Source organism: Protopterus annectens, chromosome 8.part0 (assembly GCF_019279795.1).
Source record: "Protopterus annectens isolate FY-2018-M chromosome 8.part0, PAN1.0, whole genome shotgun sequence".
In the NCBI taxonomy this organism is placed as follows: Eukaryota; Metazoa; Chordata; order Ceratodontiformes; family Protopteridae; genus Protopterus; species Protopterus annectens.
The window spans coordinates 761,937,849-761,943,815 of NC_056741.1; positions in this window are offsets into that span (position 1 = coordinate 761,937,849).

Here is a 5,967-nt window from a genome sequence, read left to right on the forward strand (position 1 = left end):
GGTACAGGTGGCAACTGCTAGACCAAAACAATGAGCCAATGTCCTGCTGTTGTTATGAGGTCAGCCAGTGTCTGCTATTCTGGGCTGTCATGACCATACGACGAGCCTTCAACACAGAACAAATGCATCGATGCTACATGTGTGTGTGGATAATACCTAGGTCACATTTACCCATATAGCTGCATTCCAAGGCAAATGGCCTACACACAGAAGTAACACCCTGACACCTACATGACAATTGCATTGGATGCCTATGCTAACCCGTGCCAGATGTGTGGCTTTAGAAATCCATTAGCTCAATGTAGAACCTACAATGGGGAATACCGACATCTGTGCAGTGAGGAACACCTGGTTGAAGGCTCTGTAGTGCACAATTGCACTACCACCATATAACTCAGATTCAGACTTGTGGGCCATAACAGTGGTATTGACAATACCAGGTGGTGGTGTACACATATTCATAAAGGCTACTCACATGTACAGACCACTACTCCAACATAACGCATCACAGATGAGTCAGGTACAGGTGACAGTGGCAAATGCAGCATTCAAGGTTGTATCCACATATACATCCACCACCTTGTTCCCAGACTAACAACACACATCCATATATGGTATGACATAGTATGGTAGACCACCAGATAACCCTCGATTGGTGGACTGTACCTAGGCCTACATCAGCTGTGCAATGTACCCATGTACAGACACAGCTGCATAATGTGTTATGCAATGCAATAATACCACTGTTTGTAACCTGCTCAGTTGTACACATACCAGGGTCTCTCGGATGTTGTCAGCATTAACACGGTCGACTGTTGCTGGACACCAATAAACAATACCCTCATGGTTGGATATGTCCTAACCGTACCTGCCCTGGATATGTACATCCCACACTCATACAACATATATCACATTATAGCTTTCATTTACCTTTCTATATACAGGTGGCTACAGCCATTACACACATGCACATGGCAAATAGCATGCTAACAGTACATAAGTTTTGATATCTATGTTGACAGAGGTAATATTCCCTCTCTACTGGTCACCCATGACACCTATCATATCATATCATACAACACCCCATGTGGTATGTATGTCTTTAGACATGTCCACCTAATGCAATGCCTACAAACATACCCAAATAACAGGACCATAGGACCTACACAAGGCCTGTATTGACAGACTCAGGGAAATTCAGCTCTGCACTGTATGTTTCTGAGTAGTCACAGGTGATGTATTCATGACATGTACAGCCACGTGTGGCCACAGCTCCTACATATACCCCATGTCAATAATTGCAAGCCATGCATGCTGTGTGCTGTCTGGACATTAGCCTTAGTACCACAATAGCCAGTACATGCTGGCATGAGATGTTTACAAGCCACAGATGCTTGGCTATGTTTCACACATGGCGTGGGGAAGGTGTGGAATGTATCCTGTTGACCTGCTAGTGCACGTACTGATGTGGACCGCATATGTGTACATGTAATGCTGTTTGTGTAGATTCCATGTGTGTGCAGTGTCTGATGTCTGAAGGTGACTGTTGTCTTAGTACATCATGCTGTTGCAATACAGCCTCAACATTGTCAACTGTATATGGTGATATGCTCTAAGTACAATAAGCCATACATGAGGTATGGACGGATGTTTGGACATGACTACTAAGTGGTGGGGCTTCTTTGCAGATGAATGATTACTGAGGACAGCTCACTGTTGTGTTACAACCAGGCCTGCAATAACCTGTGTACCTGCTAAGGTCAGGTTTTGTTAATTGAAGTGGAAGACAGACAATGTAGAATGCTGTAAGGGTGACACCGAAGGCAAACCACATGAAACCTGTAACAGTAATACCTCCCCTGTGCATATATTGTGCATATATCAGCACAGTTGTCATAGGAAAGAGTCAGAAAGCATTGTACTGGATATGATAGTGCTGTACTGCTGTAGTACCTATCATGAGATAGCCATGTGTTTGATTCACAGTACTGGCACTTGTGGGTGTGTGTCCATATATGTCACGTATGGTTGGGAATACATCCCACATGTTATCACTCTCCTGAACACTGTTGGAGACACCAGTACCGAGTGAAGTGTAGAAAGAAAGCCATAGGCAGGTGGTTGAACCACACACATGTAAAGTGTCTGTATGTGTGTGACATAGGTGTATATCTTTGTGAATGCCAGTGTGTGTGTGTGTGTGTGTGTGTGTGTGTGTGTGTGTGTGTGTGTGTGTGTGTGTGTGTGTGTGTGTGTGTGTGTGTGTGTGTGTGTGTGTGTGTGTGTGTGTGTGTGTGTGTGTGTGTGTCTGGTTCCTGGAGTGAGGCTGTATGTTACCATAGTGGAATGTTAATGCCCCTTCCCCCCATCCACTCAAAGCAGTGTAGCATGCCTGTTGATAACATCAATCGTAGATGGGCATACTAACTGCCTGTTAACATGTAAACCCTGGGGTGTGACCTGTTGTTACATAGCCTACTGATGGACCCCTCTCCCCACATACACTCACTGCACTTTAGTATCCCTGTCGATGTCCTTGATCTTAGGACATTCCAACTACCTGTACATGTGTAATCTCTGTGGCACATCTTGTAATTGCATAGTACTATAATGATGATATGCACATAGGCAGGGGTTGACATCCGAACACTGGCAACTGTGTGTGTGTGTCAGAGTGTGTGTTACTGTGTCTGGACTCCCTGAGTGTGTGGGTGTGTCTGTGTTTGCATGCTGTTATGGCAGTGGGTATTACTGTTTCCCGATGTGATGCCACTATTTCCACCGGCCTTTACTCTTGTCATCTAGCGTACCACACTTTTACACACTCCATGCTCCAGGTAACTATACCTGTGATGTCACCCACTATGGATGCGACGGCCCTGAACACAGTAGCTTACTACACAGCTATCATGCTCTTGAATCATTAGAACAGTAAACATAATTAAAACATGGGAGAATATAACTGTGATGTGGAAGCTACAATGTGCATGCAGGTATTGTCATACTGACCTGTGGGTAGTCAACATGTACATATGGGACTCCCGCATACACCAACATCCCACAACACATGCAAGTACACCTGAAAGAGGAAGGCAGAACATCAGGATCAACATGCTGTTAGTGTTGTTACACATGATACATGCTGTCAAATGTACAAAATGCATTCCAAAACTGCAATACATGTTATGTCTGCTGCCTGCCAACACTACTCAACAATATTATCCTACAATTGTCTACCTAGTATGTTCACCCTGTGCATCAGACCATATGAACATGTCCCTGCACCGATGGTGTGGATGACAGGGATGCAGCACAGGCATCATCATATGCACAGGGTGATAATGTTTGCCAGAGGCCTAGGCTGTGCCATTGGATAACATCATGTCTGTGTGTTAGGGCCTGTGATATCATTGGGCATTTGTGGATGTTATGTGTGTGTGTGTGTGTGTGTTGAGGTGCCCTACATTTATTTCCAGTGTGTGTGTGTATGCATGCATGCAGGTCTGGCATGAGGCTGGCCTACACAGGGGTAATATTGACAGCTGCAGACTGTATACGGTGTTCAGCCATGGCGACATGCCCTGCGCCTGCCAGGAGTTGCACGGGCACTACCAGGCAGAGATCCAGATTGGGTACCGTCTGATGACACATGTCCACTGAAATCTTGTCCCTTTTAGGACCATCCAGGACCACGTGCACATGGCCTGCTGTGTCCTGGTGTGGACTGCACAGCACCAGCAACACAGCTGCTGCTGCCACCACTATGGAAGGAGGCATGTGCAGTAGCATGTTCACGTAGACCTTCAACAGGTGATGTAGCTGGCCTACGTCCACATGCTCGACGCTTCACTTCCACCAGATTTTCCAGCACAGACATTCCACATGCGAGGATCGACATGCCACAGTCAAGGACTCCCACCATGTCACCCAATTGTCTGTCCAAAACATCTACAAGATGATGGTGAGCATTTGCAAGTGCCTGGATGTTGTTGGTTAATGAACGGACAGCAGCCTCTGAAGCCTCAGACCATCTCTGTTGTGCTGTTCAGCACATGCCTGTGCCTCCATTACAGCCCAAAACATGCATCTGGTGACACCAGCTGATGTGCTTGGTCCTGCAGGGGCATATTAGCCAGTGTTCCTCCTACGAGCAGCACTGGGCACATGCCTGTGTGGGATATCACCTGTCTGTTGACTGGGAGCATGGTGTGCAGGCACACCTTCCATAGTCACCACACTTCCCTGTTCCATGCCAAAACCCACCAACTGTCCTTCCTCTATGGCCGGTGGTGATGTGTTATATGCAGGCAGGGGAACTGTGTGCAAGGATGAGGGTGAGACTGGTGGAATGGCAACCAATGGCAAAGATTCAGCCCCTGGCAACCCTGCCTGTGCCTCAATCATACTATCATCATCACTGTTAGAGTCTGTGGTGAAACTGACATCAGATGGACTGCAGGAGGGCAATGCACCTACATCAACACCTGTGAGGGGAAGACAAGAACTGCACATTACAAGTTATACCAGACACACACACACAGAGACACACACAGAGGCACACACAGAGGCACACACACACACACACACACACACACACACACACACACACACACACACACACACACACACAGACTCACACAGAGACACACACATAGACACAGAGACACAGACAGAGACACAGACACACACAGACACAGACTCACACAGACACAGACAGACAGACAGACACAGACACACACAGACACACTCAGACACACACAGACACACACTGACACACACAGACACACATGCTACATGCATGTGATATAGCGGATGGCATTCTGCTTAGAGAATTATTGTTTCAGCTTAGGCAATTATAGTGGTAGTCATCATACATCCCTGAGTTGCACACAACAGCATGCATGTGGTATAGCAGACGGCATGCACCTTACATAATTATAGTGGTGGTTAGCATACATACCTGTATTGCACCCTTTGTGTTAGTAGCCTATGCCCCCATACTTGCAACACAATGCATGCACTTTGCACCTTTGCAATGCACTGCCATGCTGTGTGCAACATACACCACATGTTAACGGACCATCACCGACCTTTGTACATCTGCCACTGATGCTTTGTGTTGGCCACCACCCCTATGTGTGAGGACATGAGCAGTAGGGTATGTCAACTGCATACTATGTTTGCCTGAGCCCTAGCTTGCATATCTCCCCCAAAGCAGTGCATGTCTGTTCAACATTATTCCGCCTACCCCTGAGCTGAGTGTAGACATTGTGCATGTGGCTGTACACACATGTTTGACATGGCTGTCCCTACTTTGCAATGGTGCTACAGACCAGCACAGGTGCACAGTACACCAGCCTGCTGTGTGGCGTATGACCTGGCCAATCACATGTAGTATAACATGTCTTCTGCTGACGTGTTGAATGACATGCATACATGTATAACACAGTGGTGTCATTTCCAATCTACAGTACGGTAATGGTGTCCCAATGCAGGTACGTGTTATACTAACATGGGTCTTCAGCTGATGCAATGTTGTCTGTCCACCCTACATATATACAGGGACATACTGCACATTGAGCTGATGTGCATAGCCATTGCAGAGCATCATGTGGCTTCACAATTGCTATACAGTGTGAGCTACTGGCAGGGTTCATAGCCATGACTATGTTCACATACAATATATATCTAATGTGGAATGTGATCCACGTCACCGAGGTGTATACACAATAAACCCTAATGTCGAATGTGTGACATAGGTTACAAAAGGGTATAAGGATGACACCCCTGCACATCTGCAACCATGTTACTGATACCTGACAACTATGCCCACACATGGCTAACATACAAGTTCTCTATGTCCCACATGCCATCTGTGTACCACACACACATGAGAAGCAGGCATGACAGTGATGTCTGACACCAGCAAGGTGAATCTACTGTATCTGTGGCAGGATGTGGATATAT